We start from the raw sequence: 23,508 nt of genomic DNA, 5'->3' as shown, positions 1-23,508 counted from the left end.
TACAGCTTTTCGCTGTCAATCGATATTAATTTCATCATTCAAAAGAAACGGTTTTGTGAAGTAAAGATTTACAATATATTTATAATAACTTACAATGATTATATATGATTCAAAAAAACGTATAATAATTTCAGTTACAAATAAGTTACGTTAAGTCTATTTTATAACATTTTTTTTACAAATTGTCTATAAAATATATAAAATACTTTTGCAAAAATTTTAATATTTTTCAATTATTTAAAAATATTTTATTAATATTCGATTGCGGCGCATAAAACTGAATTATTTAAAAAACTTTTCATCATTAAAATTACTACTATTTATGATACTAATGTAAGAAATAACAAAATCTAGATATTGAGTTGTAATTTGTCTCTCTTTACTCTTCTATGTCTTTTATACATTTATACATTTCCTGTTCAAGTTCTCAGCAATGTGCAAGCATCACATCGCTTGATAAACTTTTCTCTTGTAGGTCAAGTTGTGAAGAAAATTTATGTACGCTTTATGAAGACTAGTGCTTAATGGGTTGAAAGAAAAGTTGCAGAAGTCACGGCTGAAATATAAAGTGCTAGAAATAAAATATAAGCTATGAGAAAACTCTTGGCGGCTGGCATCAGTTTGTTTAAGAATCATCGGCATGAAGACGAGGGATAATGTCAAAGACGACATTCTATACCTTCAGGGAACTGTCGTCAGATATCCGAGCTCCTTTTATTTTCCAATGTAGAAAACTGCGAGACAGAAAGTAAACATCTATTCTGCTACGCATCTTTTGCTTACTTCTCTCCCCTTCTACGAAATCAAGTTTAAGCTCGAATTTAAACAAAGTTAAAAGAATAAGAGCTGTTTTCTGACATATGCACGAGCTCTACTTATAAAAATTACAAATGTTATATTAATAAGAAATATTAATAATAATTCTTGTCAGTTTTAATAAGTACATTAATCAATGGAACAAATTTTTTTCCTTATTCTTAAAAAGAATTCAAGAATAATCATCGCTTATTCATTCAATCTGCTTGCTATATGTACTTCTGATATCAATGTCTTAACACCTTTTATAGAAATATACAAAATTATAAAAATATTATTTGTAAAGCAAATTAAAATTATATTGATAAAAAGCTATATAATTAAGTCGTTGAACTAAAAATTATATGTAAGTAAATAAACTTATTTAAGCTGGAAAATTTGTATAGTGGGATACCCTTTTAATAAAAAGAGCAACGTAGAAAAGATCTTTCTAAAAGAACTCTTCACAATCGTTACATATACATTGATAAATCGATAGCTACCCTCAAGTTTCGAAGCTTCATCTAAAACTCATTACCCGCCAATTTCTCATTCGTTTGCGCTATCCACTGCTTCCGTAAAGAAAGTTACAGCAGCTTTATGCCATGTAGCTCGGAAATTATTAAAACATCAAATTCACATAAAGCTATTCATATCTCCCTCTGTCTAACCTCGTTCCCTTTTTTCTGTCCGTAAGCCCGGCATTACTCTTAATGGATTCCGCGAGTTCTGGAGCGGTACTTGTTCGCCATTAAATCCTGATGTGCGGTGGGATCTTAGCAGGTTTTCCTTGCAAAGTGCATGGAATAATTCGAATAAAAGTGAACAAAGCAATCCGTTGAAATTCGCAATGGTGATCACCCTGTTGCACTCTCTGATGGAGTGCAGAATTATATAAATTCCTTTTTTAGGGCGGGAGTATAGTGTCTTGCAGTATAACACATAATGCATAAAAAAAATGAACCAATTAAAATCCTTCATTTTTTTTCCTTTCAATGAAATAAAAGAATTTGATAAGTTAATTTTCTAATGCATTTATATGCATCATGCGTTGATGCAACGGCCTGTGCTCTGGTCTATATTGTAATAATATTATTGAATGTCATAAAGTCTGTAGAATCGATACTTGTCGCTACTTGTTAACGTCAGCGTAAAATATGTAATTCATGGAGAGTAATGAGAGTGTCGGTAATAAATTACATAAAATACTTAATTATCTTGAAAGTGAATATCTTGAAATTAAATAGATATTATGTAATATGATTCAGAAATAAATGACTGCACAGACGATAACAAACACAAACCTGTCAAGAAATGTTCCCATTTCTTCATTTTGTTATGATCGCAGTAAATACGGGGGCGCAAAAATAAAGTTGCCTGTTATGTTCTTGGATCCAAGAAGATTCTCGGATGAAACTTCCACTCTGCTGAATCGGCAGAATTCGTCGTTGTGATATGAGATAGCCGAGCCGACACATCGATCATAGTTGAGGGTCACTTTACGACTTCGAGCGATTCTCGTTTGGTGCCGTCCGCGAATCTCCATTTCCGCTTCCGATAGGAAGTAGTCACTAGCATGAGAAAGCTTTTCGCGAGATAGTGTAATCTATAACCATTTTTGATGTTTTATTATTTCAGTTATTTTGTATTATGCACTCTCTTTGATTAAATCATGCTTCTCTATCTCACGTTGCCTCACGGAACAAAAAAATATTATAGGTATCTATAAATTTGGGTAAATTAATAAAGCTAAAAACATAGAGAGAGAGAAATGATACGCTACAGATGAAGAAAAGTATTTATGGAAAAAGAAAAATATGGATACACGTTTTATATTAGCACATTAATGGAAAAGAAAGAAATTACAGATGATATTAATGCATTTTCTAGGAATGCAAAAACGTTTCGCAGAAATAATTTTCTTTCTCAGTTTCGGTTTTATTATACTACTGAAATCATAGCAATCACATGTCATCGCGTTAATAACTTATACAATCTAGAGAATATTCAATTGAGAATGGTGTAGCCATTAGTCGTATTGTATTGAGTCTGACAGTCACACAAACGTGATGTAAGATTGGACGTTTCGGGACGATTTGTCACGTGTATGTCCAACATAGTAGTCGTTATTGTCAAGCGGTTCTGCCCGCAATTCCACATAGCCGAATGAGTAAGCACAATACTCTCGCGTTCCTTGCTCGCGTTGTCTGTCGGGATCGCCGAGGAACGTACGCCGGAACGTATACACGGAAAACCAATTAGGATAGGTACACTACGGAAGTTACAGTCAAGTATTCTCCCAACAATTCCTGATACAAGCCACAATGCAATTTCTGCAAGTAATTTAAACCCCTCCCGGGCTAATTCTTTCGCCGAGCACTGTCGAGCACTGGCAATCGACGTGATTAGATCAATGTGTCAACACAGATTCTACAAATGTTTCCCGGAAAGCGAAGTGTTCACTAATTGTTTGTGTCATTTAATCAGTTAAATCCCAGCCATACTTATCGCACAACACGTAGAATGCATTTCTACAATATGCGCGTATTTAGAAAAAGTACGAAAACTTTTCACAATAATGCGTTAAAAAGTAAAGCGTTTCTAAAATAACACTTAACGTTTGATTTGAAAGTCAATAAAATACGAAGTTAAACTGGCGTATCAATGAAATAAGGAAAGTTGAGCCGTTCTAAATTGAATAAGTAATGTTCCATCTTCATTTCGTAGTACCTCCGATTTCTGCCCCGTGTCGTTAACTCTTACTTCCACGTCACGTCTTGGTTTCCTCGTCCAATTTTTATTGATTTCCCTAACGACGTGGTTATAATTCATAATACGTTAAAATGCGATGATGTTCCTATCTTTGACATCACGTTTCAATGAGAGCTTCGTGGGTACAAACATACTGAATAATCTGAAGGTAACTTACAAATAAACCTATACCTTTCCGACCCTCGCCGAATTTAATGAAATTTTGTACATTTGTAGAACAGATAAAAATAATAGACACGTATCTTTTTATATCGGCAATTATAGTGCAGATTGGAGGGTGAAAATTACCCTTATAGTGATAAGCACGAACACCTAATTTCTTGCATTTTAGCTTACTCTATCAGAGCTAATGCTAAATTTTAGAGGATGATGAGAGACTACCATGTTTCCTGAAAGCAAATCCAGTGTAAAAAATGTAGAATTCAAAATGGCAGACTCAATATGGCGATCTGCTGAAAAAGAAAGGTAGGTTTACTTGTTAGTGACGATAATCTCTTTAACTCTTATCTTTAAAAAAACATGATCAAGTTGGGCGATTTTCAATGTATTTCAAATGTAAATTATCAAAACTATCACGAGATTTTAGACAAGACGCGAGTATTTAAACTAAAGAAAATGATATTTATTAAAATTACTACAGATTAATTAAAATTATTTAACAAAATGAAGAGGATGTAAAATGTATTGTTACAATAAAACAAAATTGGTCTAAAAAAGAGAGAGAATATATATTAATTCTGTATGCGTACAGTCTAACTGTGAAAATGTACAGCATTTAACTTATAAAATATAACTGTATGCTAAAAAGAAATAAATCTAGAATTTATTTATTCACTTTCAGCTTCGTGCTAAAATTTAAGAAATTTTAATATGTATCAATAACTTGATGTTAAACAGGTGTGTAATATAATCTGTTACATTGTAAATCGTCGGTATATTGTAAATCATCTTGGCCATTTCCACGCCGCGGATGCGAAGATGGAAGAAGCGAGATGACGTAGGGGACGTTATCATCTTTATGATCGCACAGGAGCGCGTCCGGGTGCGGGAAAATCCGAAGGCTTCCTTAACAGAAATGCGAAGCGGCGAGACTCTATCGGCGTCTCGGAATTGAAAACTCGGGGACAGGAGAGCGCGCGAGTTCTCCGTGGAGATATTCTCGCACCTTTTTTCCAAGCGGATTACTTCGTGTCACAATCGAATGAATGCGGTCATCGAACGCGAGAAAAATCCGAACGTCACTTTTTTATATGATTCGCGGCAAGATAAAAATATGCGTATATTACAACGAAACGCCATTAATGTCCATAATTAGACATTGCTTTGTAAAAAGATGTAGAATTATACAAAAACATTATTGTATCTTCTTAGTTGACACAGATATGTATATGAGATAATGCTTGCAGCAAAAAGAATAATCTTCTCGTATCAGATAATCGTAACTAATATGTCTTTAATCTATATTAAATTATTAATAAAAGATTTAATAAAATTATATAACTAATGCTGTATTTACTCGTCTCTTGTGTACTGTACGGTAATATCGGCAGTAATGCAGTTTCGTTTCAAACCTGCCTCGAACGTGGACATTTTCAACTCTCTTGTGGAAGAAACAGCAAAATCCACCTACCACGAAGTAACACAGATAACAATGAGAATAACAAAGTTGAGAACAAATGGTCTTGAAGCATCTCGAAAGGCTAATCTTCTTGTAGCGAGAAACTGGATTTTCCAAAGAATTGGAAAGAAAACCACAGAGTCATATAAGAACAATGCAACGGGACGCTTGTCGCATTCACGACATTTGCATTCCGTCCGCGTACCGCAATATCCTCGTCGATATTCGCGACGTGAAAATCGCTCGTGCGTTTCATTGATTTGGCCGAAATTGCACGAGAGTTGGCAGGAATAAACGAAGAAGAAAGAAAACGTATCCCTGAAGAGAATTTAAAGATCGGATGTACGCATACGTGAATATTGGGAATGCAAACGGATAAAAAAAGAGTCTCTTGACGAGACCTGTTTAAAATTGTACGTTCTAATATAACGACAGGGAACATGTTGTGCACATCATCGCGTAAAATACGAATTACGTAGACGCGTCAATATAATTGATTGATGCGGTGCGGAACAGTATTTGTCCATTTTAATTAAACGAATATCAATGGATTTTAATGTCTCGTTAATTGTTACGATTTACAATCGGTATAGTAGAATTTAATGTTGTCGTGACATTAGAATCTTTGGACTGGTTGTTTATTAAATCAAATTAGTACATTTTTTTTATATGGAACTATGATTTTATATTCACAGTTTAAAAACAAATACGAATGTGATATTTATGAAAATTTGATTTCACATACAAAATATCAGGAAGAAGTGACACTGTTTCAGAATTATTTTTAGTAATTTAGTATTAAAAAATGCAAAATTAATTGTTGATAATTAACGAGGCAAAAAAATAAAGTCAGATATAATAATCTCGTATTATAGAAGATTATTTCAGAAATATAGGACGAGTAATATTAAAATGAGAATGGATGTCCAAGTCGAGTAAAGAGGACTACGGATAATATACGAACCACGATTTTCCCTCAGATAAACCGCGAATCACCAAAAAGGACCTTTCAGGGGCTATGAAAAGCAGCGAAGGATTTATTTATAGATCGAGTGGTGAAAGTCCTCTTCCATTCACATTAGTCTTCTTCCGTGTCATCGTACGACGTACAAGCCGTTTATCCTCAAGTGGCGTAAGTTAAACTTCAAAGTCCAATAAATTCATGTATGACACATGTTTTAACAAAATTTATACAATATTTATTTTTAAATTTAAAATACTTGACTTCCAATTTCCATATACAATTTCCATACAAAACGGCACAAAAGATTGGTTATCAAGATGATATCTACTTGTATATAGAAGATAATAGAACAATAGAAAAACAATATTTCCGTTCGCGTGTTTTGTGACGATTCACATGCAGTGAAAAACAGTGAAAATAAAATTTTCGAAAATTTAGTTCGTTGCAATATAACATAATAATGTGACCTCGATTAACTATTTGCTCGACGCTTTCGTGAAATTTTCAGCACGATGGGACTGCGTATACGAACGCTATCGGTGATTTCATTTGAGATGAATCGAGCCTTTGTCCCCCTTTTGGTCACTCGATGGACGAAATCTGAACGCTCGCGATAAAACAGAACGGCGCAAATCAGGAATAAATTCGACCACGAATTAAATCGAGAATTGTCATTGGACTATCGGGTATACGCAAAAGTAAATCGAAAATTAATGAATGTTATAAATGATACAAACCGCTGAAGAATTATGATTTCAATTAAATCGCCTGCGAAAAGTACTAACGGCCGATGTGATTCCAAATTGTGCGGTTTTGCCTTTAATTATCCATATTCGTTACGCTACATGAACATTACATTACGTACACTCTTTTCTCTCCTTCCATCATGCATAAAAAAAACTGTTTTCTAATCTTTTTACTGGTCATCTAAATTATAAAATGTATATAATATAAAGATACAAAAATATGTTGATAAATAATCATAAAACATTAAACGTGATAAATGTAGTGTGATATATATATATTATATATATGTATATACATATATATATTAACTAGTAATGATATACCATATTATTAATTGATTGATAAAGGTTCATTATTCCTATTTATAGACTGATGTAAAATTCAACTGCAGAACATTTCGTTCAACCTTCGACACAAATCTCTCTTTTGTAATAGTGCATTAAAATTTATCCTCAAAGCTCAATGTTATTTTCCTGTCTCTTTATATGTAATAAACAGCTTCGCACTCCCGAAAATAACGACATCAATATCTCTCCGAGAGTATATCGCACAAGGATTAAGAGCTTTTATTGAAAACGCGGCCACTTTGATATGCATTGCCTTGAAATGGGTTAGATAGCCTAGCGGTTCCCGGAAATCTGAGACGAAATGCCATAATCGATATACCGTGACTCCATTTTGGCCGGACATGCAACTACGAGTTATGCGTCCCATGTACCATGCGGCCTGTTTGCGGAGACGCGGTATAGCCGTGCGCTGCAACGTCCGCCATGAAACTACGTGATGTTTAATCCGTCTATAATTGGAGAACGTCTTGTCGCCAAGAAAGATATTTTCTTGCTTAAGCAATCCAATAATAGTGTGTGACATAAATAGCCGTTATTTTAATTCGTCGTACAAATTATTCATTTAAATGATAAAAGCTATTTTTATAATAACGTTTCATAGAATATACGTTGATTTATACGCAAAACCTTTAATGTATATTATTTTATAAATTATAATTAATATAATATGTATATTAATTAAACAATTAAATTATTATACAGATAATATTGGAAGCTGTATAAGGTAGTTTAATATCAATAATTTGAATATAAAGTCTGTATGAATATATATAATATGAAAAATATTGTTTTTTATATAAAAATTCTATCTGTTATTTAACATTCGTAGAATTTGACTTTTGTAAATATTATTTTTTGTAGAAAAAAATTTAGTTTCTTCATCAAAACAATTGTATTATATGAACATTTTATTTTTGTCTAAAACCTTAGTTTATAATTTTGTATATAATTCTTAAATTTTATTTTTAACAATACTGTGGCACGCACATCTAATGTTAATAAAAATCGTCAAATTATAGTCTTCCGAGTTCATATCAGCGATTCATCTGTGATCATGTTAATAAATCATAATGTGAAACACTTTTTCAAAACAATAGTTTTAATTCCTGACATCGTTCAAAGCTGTACTCAACTGCATTTTAAATGTTGTATACACATATGTATGTGTATATGTGTGTGTGTGTGTATATAAAGTATATATATATATAATATTTATAGTACCAAGTTTCATACATCTTTTTTTTTGTAATTCTTCTCTTTGATTGTTATATTGTAACATGATAGTAATAAAAGTTCTCATTCTCTTACCATTATATCTATCGACCCTTGGTATTTTCCGTAAAAATACCGAAGAGCATTTTATTCACGTTCAAAATATCAATATGCTCGTAGCGATCAGTCTTAAAATGTCGATATATTCATTTAATCTCGACTATACTTTGTAAAAGTACAAAAAATATAGGTAACTAATAAAAATACGTTCAAAATATAGATTAACAATAAAAATAGGAAAGAGGTAACAAAAGAATAAAAGTAAATAATTGAAAAACATACCACACGATGGAGAGAGTCGGGACGATGGAGAGGAAAGGTATAGGAAAAGGAAGTTAACTGAAGAAAGGGAAGAAAAAAGGAGGAAAAAGAGAGGGAAAGAGAAGGATAGAGAAAGAGAGAGAGAGAGAGAGAGAGAGAGAGAGAGAGAGAGAGAGAGAGAGAGAGAGAATGTGTGTGTATAAAATATATCATCTTTTCAATTCTCTTTCATTTGCACATTACTCCTTTACCTCAAAAGTGAGATACAACTCAAAAAAGTGCTTTTCTAGCAAACTAACTTAACCTCATAAGAAAATCATCAAAATTATCACAACTCAAAAAGATTTTTGATGGTTGTAAAACAAAGTACATATTTTTCACCGATGTTATTTGATTAGTTAATTTTCTGTCAAACTGAAAAATAATTTTCCCTTTTTTTTCTAGGAAACTTAACTTTTTAAGTTGTATCAATTTTAAATTATATAAGGGAACGATATATATGAATTATTTATACTATAGATATCAAAATTTATTCTATTATATAAAAATAGCTAACAAGAGTGATTAACTTTGCTAACATGAATACTTCTTCAATTATTTCAACTTCCAACATAGGTGACTTTCTATGAGATAAACTAAAAATTCTATTCGAAAACTCATAGGACCTTTGCACAGCTGATTACCGACAAACTTGGTGATTGGTTCGAATTAACTTTAATCTTGTTTAAAAACTTTGTACGTACGATCTACCTTACTTACTTTAAAAATCGTAGTTAGTTCACACACACACACACACACACACACATAGAGGATTAGTTGGAAAAAAGTTTCCAATGCAATCCTCTCTCTCTCTCTCTCTCATTAAATTGAACTACAACAGCTTTACAACTACGAAAAAGCATACGTTTGAGTACAAGATAATAATACTTTTAAAAAATGAGCTCTATATTTATATTAACGTAAGAAGTCACCATACATGTATATGTACTTTTTATAGTAAATATATATAATAATTTCTTATATTATATATAATATAAAACTTTCTCTCTCTTTCTTCTTGCATTTTTTGCTTTCTCTTGACAATATAAATCAAATTTTTATTAATAGTAATCCTATTAATTATTGTTATATACGTTATTAATACGTTAATTTATAAAACATTTAACGATACTGAGACATAGAGGTAACCCGTAAACCGCTTAGCTTTTTGTTGAAGAAATACTTATGGAAACTTTAAAAATACTATTTGTTATACACACATTGATAATTTTATTTTAAGTTTATTAAGTTTATATTATGCAAAAATTGTTTTGTTATTTTACAAAATTAATTTTCTAAATAATTCAATTATTCGAAGATACTCGATCATCAGTATTATTCCTATTTTTTCAAATTTTTAATTAAATCTAATTCATTATTGTGTAATTTCGAACATTATGCATAACAAATTCAAAATATTAAACATTTAACTATACATCATATATACATATACATATATACAAAAGCTCAAATATAGGTATTACACAAATGCCGTAATGCAAATGCAATGAAATGTGAATTTACGTAAGTTATCACGTCACATAGAATTTCCCTCGCCAACTACCGAGATAGAGAGTTGATTTTTCGCCGATAAAAAATTCAAATTTATGCCAGACGCAAACAAAAGGAATTTTTTCCATTTTAAATTACCTTTTCTCTTTTTATACATTTCGCTAATTTGCATATTAACGTGTGGGATATTCCTGCCTTACTCTTTTTGAATAGCTGATTATTCTACGGAAGCAATAGCTACAAAAATAAAAAAAGTTTATCCGAAACTGTCGAATTTCAATATAACGATTGGACGATGAGGACACTAACGCATTTGATTTATCCGTGATTTATCTAAAAGTACACAATTTCACAATGTTGGTGGGAATATTAAATTTATATTATGAATTAATATATGTAAGCAATAATTAGGTATTATGATTTCATCGTTCTATCATAATCGTTGCACTATTATCTTGAACAATTAACATTTACCTCATTTTAATGATTCAAGGCTTATTGTCTCGCATAATCCAATATCAAAGCCCAATTTATAGAAGCGGAAAGGATGGATTAATACTGATGGGATTAATGTTATGCGCAATCTGCATATGCAAACATTTAAATGCACCGTTACGTACATCAAAATGACAATTAAATTTTAACACCTTATATTGACGTTACACGATAATTAATCTATAAAAAAAAAAACGAGTATTCAGAAGAAAATAACAGCAACGATGCACCAAATTGGATATGCGACGATATGCAAGTGGAGCGTGACGACTGTATATGTACAAATTTCACAGAGATGTCGGACGACGGAACTCATGTCGTTACATTATCTGTCGCGTTGCATTATGGCATAGTACTGAAACGCGAGGCAAACAGGTACCCTGAAAGAAAACTCCGCGCCTCTCTATCTCTCTAGTAAGTTATTTCGGGAGATAGTTTGCGTACGTGCTTGCTACCGCATGACGTACATACTCGAATGCAGTCCACGAATTTATAAATGCGAATTACAGCTTACTCGTGTACTGTTCAACCTTGAAGATAAATTTATGTTTCGACACGAGCAAATCAGTATGATGTAAAACGATCACGCACTTTCAACGCATCGTTATTATTGTCTACGACGAAGCGCTATAGTCAGTCGTATCTTCGACTTCAATATTTAAAAAATATGCGTTTAATTGATGAATAAATATTTAATTTTCCGAAAAATAAGGGGATATTTTTTATTTAAAAAACTTATGTGTGAGTATCGATAATTTCCCTTTTACTAAATTATTAGATACTTTCAGATATTGGATTAGATATTAAATATTATAGTTATGAAGTTGTGTTTTAAATGAATATTGTAGATTTTGTTTTTGAAAAGTATAATCGTATGTATTACTTACGTTTTAACCTATTCGGGTGTAAACTCATTATTCTGCTTGCTAGTTCCACTTTAGCTTCAATACGAGATCGATGATCCGAAGGGAAGGCGAATGGAATTGCAAAGCAAGTTCTCTCACGGTGATCGCTAAGTGGTTTAGCAGAGATTTAATTCAGCTTTCGACTTCGCTTTGTTCGTTTCAAGAACGACAGCTATTTCAAAGATTAACATTAGCCTGGTCAAAATTTACTGGACCGATGCTGGTATTTGCAATTTCTAATGCATCTTCATAAAACTAAGGGCGTGTTCACACCTCAACAGAAAAGCAGCTTAGTCAATTAGAACTTTGTACTGGTAGTAAGCAATATAGAAAGCTGAAATTGTCGTCTATCAGCGCGAGTTCTAATTGACTACTGCTTTTCTACTTTCTGCTTTCCTGCTTTCTAGTTTTCTGTCAAGGTGTAAACGCGCCTTAACAAATGTTTCTACATAGTTTCCTTATTAAACAGTGCAAGGCTTCGAATTTCGATAACTCTTCCAAAAAATCACTTCACTATTTTATTTTATTATTTTATAGAATATTCATAGTGTAACGGTTACAACTAATTCCTCAATTGTAGAAAACTTTATATATCTTAATTTTCAAACTAATATTTTATCATCAAAAGTAGCATATTGAGATTTTAACACATTAATAATTTTCTTTTTATGTTCTTAGCCTATTTGGGTGTAAAATTAATTTAAATAAATGGAAATTAAAGAGTGTGTGGTGACATCTTAGGGTTAAAATTTGCCTGTAATTAAAATGTATGAAATTGGTTAAATCTTTATAGATTTGGACGTGCTAAACTCGAATGTGAACTTTAAAATTCTCGAAAGTCTGAGGAACTTTGTAAAAATGCAATTTTTCTACACAAAAACATCGTTTTGCAACAAAATATTTCTTAATAAACAAACAGTAACTGTAAAAGAAGAAGTGGATCTTTCATTGATATTTTTCAGTAGGAGAAAGAGAAGTGCTTTGATATATGTTTTATTTTCATCAAAATTGCACATTTTTATGGTTTCATGCTTTGTAAGCTCAGGTTACATTTCCTATCCTGTCTGCGTCTTATGTAACAAAGATGTGTTATTCTTTGGTCGTAAAGTTACAAAAAAGTACGATACGTGTCGCCGCGATGTAATAAAAATAATAATGACAACAAAATATCTTAATATACAGATTCAGACTAATGAAAAAAACGCAATTTTTCTGCAGAATTTTAGTCCTAAACAGCCACCGTTTTTAAATATTATATATATTAATATTTTAATTTTCAGAATAAATATATTATGAACATCTCTGAAGGAATGAAAAAATATAAAAATAATTAGAAAGAATTTTCATATAAGAATTTTTCTCTGAATTATTTAAATTTATTATAATATAAAATGCAGTATAGAAATATGTAATAATAAATTTGATTTAATTTTTTTAATATACGATTTTATTTAATATAATTTTTTTTAAATTTGATTAATCGTAACACGTAAACCGTTGCGTAATATATAATGTTATAAATAATTTTCGGCACAGATGGATACTCTATGACTTATAGTTACTCAAGCATATCTCTCTTGTCGCGCATTACCGTTGCATATGCGATGTTATGAGCATCTGTCGTATGCAATAAATATCTGCATATTCCAAGTTAAGTTACATCATACATACAGAAAAAGTTATATCAGAAGCATTCTATCAAACAGAAAAGAGAAAGAGAGAGAGAGAGAGAGAGAGAGAGAGAAATATGTTAATTTTATGAATATATTCTTAAACATGAAAAGCGTTCATTGATTTTATTTATTAAATAAAAGAAAGCCATTAGTTTTTCTAGAATATATTATAATTAATACACAAATCACTCATTTTTTAAAATCTAAAAAAACATAGTATCTCAGAATATATTTTTTCTTAAAAAATCATGCTAACATCTAAATATACTTTATTGTCAAAACAAATATAATTTTGAAACTATAAATAATTAGAAACTGTCGTTAAAATTTCAGTTTTAAAAATAAAAATAAATAGATTAATTTTCTAATTTTTTACTAATTATAAATATAATTAATGCCATCGGAATTTATTTTAATAACATCTGGTACTTTATCAAAAAATAATATAAAATTGTTTAATTTAAAAAATTATGTTAAAACTTCTGTTAAATATTATATACATAAACTGCTTATTTTCTCAAATAATCCATAAAAAATGCACGATTTCCAGAATTGCTAACATCACTCATATATCGGATAATGCAAATTCTCTTTAGAATATTGGGTTCTGTCCCTTTATAGGTTTTACCATCTCAATGAATTATGCTTGGCCTCCGTAACATAAATTATAAACGTGCCATGTGTTTGATAGAACCCAAACTTCGTATTATCGATTTAATCACGATTGTTTCAATTATATTTTCCTGCAGTCGTAACATCCATTACTGCAGTTACAACAACAAGGGTGAAATGGTGAAGGCAGACCATTATCAATATCCTGAGACGTTCCATCGCTGAATATCATGTCATGAGGCATTAAATGGGCACCTGTCACCGCACATTTGGATGCGACGTGTCATTGTGTGCATTAAGAAAGGATACATGCGCTTTGCATGCAATAGCAGAAATTCGTGAGACAAACTCAACTGCATGCTGACGAAGATTCTAAAATTGGCAAACAACAGTAATGAACAGCGCTGTTGGTACTCCTTATAAATGTAAGCATTTTATTTGCATTGAGTGTCTGATATCTTAATATAATTCATTGTTGGTTGTATGTTAATTTTAATTTAATTTCATTTATTTTAATACTTGTAACTTTTAATTTCGGATAAATACATGAATATTTTAAAAATTCGTACAGATCTTTAAAGCTATAATTCTTAATTTTTTTTTAGCATTGCAGTCAATAAAATTTTGAACAAAAACAAAAAGTTTTTAAACGATCTTTACAATGCTATGCTTTCCCATGCAATCGATATCACGTAACAATATTTTACCGCTTATCAATGGTTTTTCGATAAGCAAAGCTTTTCTCCGTTTGTAGCTGATACACTTACTTTTTAGCTGGAATCTATTCGGTAGCGGAGATATTACTAACGCGCGTCGCATTTGCGTCGAAGTAAATTGCGAAAATAAGATACACCGATTTCCCGGGGAACATCATCAGATTAAATACATGTATTTATGATATTTCACATCTTAAAAATTTTGCCACTATATTGTTTACAAGAACGATATAAAAATACTGAGTTTTTTAATTTAAATTTCGTGTGTGAAAGATTTCGAATTGTTATCAAAAGTCCAAAAAATTTTCAAAAATTTTCGAAATGGCTATAACCACTTAATTATAGATAAGGAAGTAAATTTATGTCGCGACTGACATTTATTACCACGAGTCATAAATATACGTATATTATGCGTAGGGGAAAAGTACAGAAATGAATTTCGCGATAGTCATATGACATCGGGCATCTTGCACGAATTTATTCGAAAAAGTTGGTTAATCCAAACAATATCAACGTAATCTACGTTAATACGTTGAGCAAAAGTATCGTTGATGCACGTATCACGGCAAAACAAGGAACAAATAATGTGTAGTCTCGTATTCGTCACAGTAGGCAGCAAACGAGAAACAAACGTCCGCGCTAAATGCACCCCCCTCCTCCCACACACACACACACACACACACGCACACACACGCAACACACACACACATCATCCCTATCCACTTTCTAGTTTCCTAACTAAAATGAAGAGGAACTGTCCCGACATCCTATTTCCCTCTGAATCTCTCAGCGATGCAACCAACAAAAATGAGATAGTTAAATTTTTTACTGCGTAACGTGATCTCATATTAAACTGAACGGTAGTCTAGGGAAGGATAAGAGTTTAATTGTATTTTAACTATCTGAATTAATTCGTTAAAGACGACGCAAGCTGTTCCTGCGCGCAACAGATACGAGAAATTTACGATGTTAATAAAACAGACGAAAGATGACAAATTTCTCGCATTTTTATTGATTGTTCAAACCGTTGTTTTTTGATAAATTCAAGTAGAATTAAATAAATTTAATATTAATATTTCTACATACTCTAGTATAGAACATATTCAAAATATTATATACTTTATATTGAGATTCAAGTGTTTTTATTTAAATATCTAAGCAACTTCTAGTTAATTAATTACTGAATAAGATTACACATACAATATCTAATGAATGCAGTAATTCATTCATAATGCAGCAACGAAAAATTGTCATTCCACCATTAAACAGTAATTTCAACAAATTGACATCCAGCAACAACAAATGATAACATAAAAAGAAGAGCCATTCGTCGAGCAATAACAAACAAAAAAAAAACAACCAACGGTATCATCCACCACGAAAGAACGAAAGAAGGAATGTATCAGTCGCGCAAAACACAACAGCTATAAACAGCTTCGTCCAATTAGAGTTTACCAATCAGATAGTCGCATATCCGCTATCGAACACCGAAAAGCGATCGCGTTCCGTCTCCGTCGACAATCCCACTATTTAGCAACGCAAAAGACAACATCACCATAAGAGTCGCGTTCACTAGTAAATAGTTAAATAACACATATAGGGCACAGTCACATGCCGCGCAGAAGAAGAGTTCAGCGGAGAGCAATCCCATAGGACTCTACCACCCCTACCGTCCGCGCAACAATAGGCAGAACTACTGCCGTACGCAATACTGTCGTTCTTTCTTTATGTCAACGTACGCTGATCGTCCCGAAGAAGCAACGTCGTTGCTGGCGTCGACGAAGCCTGCTTGATTTATCGCGGTTGGCGGGAGAGAAAAAGAACGAAAAAGAGGAGCCCTTCTCGTCCTCTCTTTGTCTCTTTCGCTCTTAGTCGAGGCCGGGGAGCATCATGACGGGGAATATCGTTTTCGAAGAGAGGGTAGTTCGTAACGACGTACAACGACCGCGGCGCCGGTACCGCGGGATCAGACTGAAATCCGCGCGAGCGGTACTCAGCAGACTCAGCCTCTTACAGGAAACGTTGGGGCGCAAGCGCTACCGGTGGGGGTTACTGGTTGCCCGAGAGGGATGGGCCACGTTTCAAAAAGAGAAGCTCCCGTCGATCCACCCCCGCACGGATCGATCGACTTTTCATCGACGCCCGTCGAAATACGAGCAACGACGGAACGTCGTCATCATCGGTCTCTTCGTCGTTAAATTAATCCACAACCGAGTTAAATAGTAAAACACTAGATTAAACAAAAAAAGAATAAAACAATAGAAGAAAATGCAAGTATAACTATGGATCAAAGTGTAATTAGCCTGTGCAGGCTAAAAGGAGAAAACGTTGTGGCGAACATTACGCTAATGAGGAATACGTTCAATAGAAACTAATGTTTGCTCTTTTCTAAATAAAAGTATGAATCTCTTGTGAAGCCTATCGAATCTAACCTTTGAAAAAAAAATTACAAAAGAGTGATATGTCCTATATTATGTAAAAATATTATTCGAATTACGTTAGTCAACAAAATAAAACATATTAGGTTTAATTGAAATAATTTATCATTTTTCTCTACAGTTTTCATAAAAATATGTAATAAATTTCTCATATGGTCTTTTAATTTTATATTGTATAAATATCAAATAATATGTATATAGTCATACTGAGAGAAAAAAAACATGATATGCAACTGTAAATTAACAACTCTAAAATTTCAGTTCTTGCAACTAGTTTTACAAAGTAATCTAATAAGTACTGAATGCTATATTTTTATGGTATTTAGTGCTTATTACTACATATATTAGTTCTTAATACTTTGTAAAACTAGTTGTAAGGGCTTAAATTTTAGAGTTGTTAATTATGTATTAAACATATTCAAATGCACACACGAGCGCACAAAATTAACTGATGAAGTCAATTTATTTAGTTTTATCTAAACTCGTCAAAACAGTTACTGTACGTAATTTTTATACCTAACTTTCAATTATACTTATATTTATAAAATTTAATTACTACTCGATATAGATATATGTTTACCATTTCTGGAGAAATGTTTTAATAGATTTTAATTATCAAAAATATTTTCACAAATGTTTATAATATTATAATTAAACTTTTTATCAAAAACAAGTAAAAATATTGACTTACAATTAGCAGTAAATATTAACGAACATTTCTCAAATATGCGCACAACAACGATGGATGGATAAGTAATTTAATAGCCAACACACTGAATAAGTAATTTAACACGTAAACTAGTCAAGGATGCAGTGAATGTATCTTGTGCAATATATACAATGAATAATATGTGTGTACATATGTGAAATTTAAATTATTAGATTACTCGTTCATACAATCGAGCGAATAAATAAAATGCAGTTATACAGTAAATTGATTAATTTTACAATGTTAAATATCATATTAACATACGATATCTTATTTTTTTGATCATTATGTACCCATAGAAGTAATTGAGGAAAAAAACAATTTATTTATAATTCATTTCCACATTCTCGTATAAACATGTGCAAATATTGTAAATTCGCTCGATGCCTTGTACTTTCATAAATACCATTTCACGACTGTTTATCTGCACAATAATGTGAATAAAAGTCAGAAATTAAAAAAAAAATCTTAAAACACTGCAGTGAAATGTAAGACATTTTGTCAATAATAAAACTGATGTAAAAAATACACTGTAAAAAAAGATCTGAAATTGAACTAGAATTGACTCAAATCAACCCAAACTCAGAGTTAAATATAGCGAACTAACTGTCGGGTTGCGTCAAGAAACATTTTAACGTTCCTATAATATCTTCCTTGTGTTAAATGAATATTGAATTTATTTCTATAAGGTATTTATACAGTTGACTAAACTACTTTTGGTAGTAAATGAAATAATTGTATTGTCAATTAAAGTACTTTACGAGTACGTTGAAATAAATCTGCAGTAAATAAGACTGATTTTAATATTTGACTATTCTACACAAAGTAACACGACAACTCAGTAAGTTGTTATCGATAGCAATTTTGGGGTAAACTCGACATCATCTTCACGTTCAAATGAACTTAATAAAGAATCAAATAAAATAATTCAATTAATTGAATTGATAATCCGATTACTTCAATCAATGATGTATATGCTTTGTTTTATGCAAAAAAAATTTAATTGACTATATAATATTATTTCATAATATTATTTCATTTGATAATTTATTAAGTTTACTAGACTCGAAAATGAAGAATGACGAGTCTATCCCGCAATTACTACAAGTAACTTATTGAGTTCCTAGTACTTTGTAGAATATAGTTCAAATATTTAAATCATTCTGTTCTACTGCAGATTTATTTCATCGTACTCATAAAATTATTGTAATGAAGAATATGATTACGTTTGTTTACTATATCAATATTAGTTTAGTCAATTTTTTATGCGTACTTTATAGAACTAAATTTAATGCTTATTTAACAAAAGGACAATATTAAATAAACAATAAAATGTTTCTTGACGCAACCCGACAGTTAATTCGTTTTAACGCTGAAATTGAGTTGGTTGAATCATCAATTCGAGTGGTTTCAACTTACCTTTTTTATTGTATACATTGAATTCTCACATGCTACCAAAACATATGATACATCTTTTTTTTGGAGACATGTTTATTTTATTTCCTTATTAAATATTATAATATTATATATATAATATATACATATATTAAACCAAAATCTAAAATACGGGTATATAAGCATTTATATACACTATATATACTCAATAAAATTTAGAGAATACTTTCGAAAACGCTAAAAATTGGGCAATATTCAGAACACCGTAACTCGGTGAAAAATCATCGCTTCAAAAAATTAAAAAAGCATTTTAAAGATTGAAATCTCTACTTCCGAAATCTATAATTGAAATTTCAATATGATTGATTTTACAGAGTTATACGGACACAAATGGATACCCGCCAAATCAAAAAATTTTTCACAAACATACAAAGGTCTGTCTCTATGGCGTGTGAGGTAAAAATTATACGAAAACACGGTTTACAGTAGTCGAAAAAGTGAATATTTACCTTTAATTTTTTTATTGAACGTTGTACGATTTTTTTTCACCGAGTTATCGAACATTGAAGCAAAAACGATCATTAAAAAAAAAATTGTTAGATTTGATGGATATCCATTTGTGTCCATATAACTCTGTAAAGTATGTATAAGTCATATTGAACGTAGAGATTTCAATCTTTAAAATGCTTTCTTAAATTTTGCCTGCGATGATTTTTCACCGAGTTACGGTGTTCCGAATATTGCCCAATTTTTAGCGTGTTTGAAAGTGTTCCCTAGATTTTATTGAGTAGAGTAATATAATCATTTATGTTTACATAATAATTTTATGCTATCGCATATTTTACCAATATAATTAGAGCATCTAAAATATGGATGTGTATACATATATTTTACATACATATTAATACGTACGTATACTTAAAATATGTATTTTATCCCTGTAAAATATTTCATCGCTATAAAATTAAATAGCTAATTCAGTTAGCTTTAAAGCGGTTGTATTTCACATGAAAATATTGGCTAAACATAGAAAATTCATTTGATTTGTTAGATTCACGTATACAACCTAAATACCTTCGTAGAAGATATCAATTTGATAAAGAAGCTATAATGCAGAGAATTAGCAAGTAATCTGTAATATAATTCTCTTTATCTCCACGAAATCTTTATAAATGCGCGAAGAATTTAACACAAGTCAATTAATTTAATCTTTATTACTTTAAAGAGACGCGCGCGTAAGAAATTGCAGCTGGCTTTCTCTTTCTAAAATAGATTCTCTAATTTTATGATTAATATCCCTATCTTAATGATACTACACATAATTTTTAAATAAACGGAAAATTCGACAATTCATTTTATTTTATCAAAGTTTAATTAATGCTGAAAATGTGCACAAAAGCGCTTAAAAAAGATAATCTCTTAAAATGTTTTAACAATTAAATTATAATTACTTTTCCAAATTTTTGAGCATACTTTATGAAATGACGAATTTATATGAAATTAATTTGTAATAATTCGTTGATATTTACGTTTTAGATATGAGAGACGGTAAAAAGCTTTAATAAAATTTGAATTCAGCACAAATGATTTAATTATTATTTGTATTGTGAATAACGCAAACGTATATTTTATTTAACAAATGAAATATATAGGTGTGTATATGTTTTAAAATGATAAATCATTTATAATTATATGAAGAGTTCACGTTCGTTTCTATTATGCATTATAACTTTGGATGTCCATTATAACTACAACTAGTGTGAATGGCATGCGAATTGGAGAGCTCTATGCAAAATAAACCCGGTTTTCTTCACCAAACTTGGCGAGGAATAAGCGGCCGAGAACTCATTTCATTTCTCTCTTATCATCTGAATTTATTCCCGTTATCGCTGCATCTGACAGTCGTCACTGAATAAGTTACTTTCCTATTTAATCTTTAATTTCGACATCCTTTTCACAACGAAGACAAACTAAGAATTTAGATACAATGTTGTTGAATTTTAAAATATGGATCAATGATAGCTGTATCTGACAAGTAAAATAGTAAGCCTCAAAAAATAAATTTAATAATAAAGTTAACAGTAAAAACATTTTAATTTAGTATATTATATATTATCAAGTAGAGAAGAGAGTTCACTTCTGTCGTATGTATGTAATTTTACGGAAATGCTTTTGTATTGTATAAAATATGTAACAAGAAATAATAAAATATTATTATATTAAGAATAATTCTAAATACTAAATATTTATCTAATACTCTTTCATAATGCAATAACAAAATAATAAAAAATTGCTGCTTCTCTGTCCATCCTGAAAAAAAAAATTTAAATATTAATTGTATATAAATATTAAATGTAATTATAAAATAATGATTATATTATTATTTTATAATTAGAATATAATTTTAGACTTGATTTTGGGAATAATTATGTTTATATGTTTTTTTATGTGTTTTTTATGATATCACAAGTTCACAAAAAGAAAAGTATCCTATACTGGAAACACAGCTATTCTTATGTATTTTGAGTCGCTGAATATGAATCTGACATAAAAATAGGATCATCTTCTGCAAATTTTCAATCTAGAGCAAAAAAATGGGTTAAAAGTCTCGAAATCGTCTTTTATTAATATATTTTAGAACCATTGGTAAAAACTTGTGATTAAATCTAGACTACGTGTTTCCCGAGTTGAGAAATACTTTTCAGCCGTCTATACGCGCCGTATCTACGTCCTCTACACCTCTTGCGTAACTTCTAACAATGAACTCTCTCTGATTGTCAAAGTTCATCGTAGAGGACGTAGATACGGCGTATAGACGGCTGGAAAGTATTTCTCAACTCGGGAAACATATAGTCTAGATTTAATCACAAGTTATTTTTGCCAATGGTTTTAGAATATATCCATAAAAGTAGATTTCGAGATTTTTGACCCATTTTTTTGCTCTAAATTGAAAATTTGCAGGGGATGGTTCTATTTTTATATCAGATTCGTATTCACCGACTCAAAATACATAAGAATAGCTGGGTTTCCACCAGAGTATACAGGATAAATTTTCTTTTGGTGGGCCTGTATATTTAACGATTCATTATGTTACGGTATAAGTTAACAATTTATGACCAGCATAAATAATCCTTTAGGCTTAAGAAGTGTTTATGCAAGCCATAAACTGTCAACTTATGCCGTAACCGATAAAGTTCAATACAATAATTTCAATGTTTCCGCTTATAATGACTTATCGGATATAACTTCTGTCATAACCATAAAATTAACTCAAACGAAAGACCCTATTCTGTAACTTGTAACGAGACTAGTAAACTATATCGTTACATTGTCGTTCCGGAGGTTTATACATGGCAAAAGAGCTGCGTAAAGAAAAGTAATGTAACGATATCACGATTACAGGCGTGAGGGACGGAAACTTTTCTGGGTATGCGGAGTCATCCAAATGGGGAGAGGAGGAATTTCAAAATAACACATATATTTTATAACAATAATAGAATTATCAGAGAAATTTAGATTTTTAATTGTAATTTGACTCTTACTTTGCCCTGTTTAATGTTATTGATTATTGTTATATAAAAGAGTCCTTGAATTTTTCAATTTATCCATATATTTTATCTTTTGTGATATTTGCGAAATATATTTCTCTTATGCATATACCTTAGTCAAATATTGTTTTTTGTCAAATTACTCAAAATGTTTTAAAATTTGTTAAAAATCAAAATATATGTATTTTTTAAATATCCCGAATTCTGAATATGGAATTCAACACTGATATAGGTATTCTAGATATGGAAAGATCTTTATCTTTCATAAAGAAGTCTCTTCATCGTGAAGAATTATAGAATAACAGAATTCTCAACTTTTACAGCAAGTGGCAGCACGTAAATCTGCGTAAATCATTGTAATGTAATATTGACAACTTATCAATTTTGGCATATAATATGTGGTATATATAAATTAACAGTTTATGGCTTTTATAAGCGCTCTTTTATGCTTGGATCGTGACACTATCACGGTTTTCCTTCTCTATATATAGTGTCCACGTTAAACTACGTATTTATTTATTACTAGATTATTTTGAAAATAATAAGCGCGGGATTTAAAACACACTCGATCGTGCTTTGCGTTAATGCGTAAAATATCGAGGCATACATGGGATTGCGGGAAATGAGCCTCGATATATGCACAATTTCATGTGTATGTACGCGGCCGCGCGCGCATTAAAGCATTGTTAA

The sequence above is a fragment of the Cyphomyrmex costatus genome, unplaced genomic scaffold (assembly GCF_001594065.2).
Source record: "Cyphomyrmex costatus isolate MS0001 unplaced genomic scaffold, Ccosl1.0 scaffold275, whole genome shotgun sequence".
NCBI classification, from domain to species: Eukaryota; Metazoa; Arthropoda; class Insecta; order Hymenoptera; family Formicidae; genus Cyphomyrmex; species Cyphomyrmex costatus.
This window is presented reverse-complemented; position numbering follows the sequence as displayed.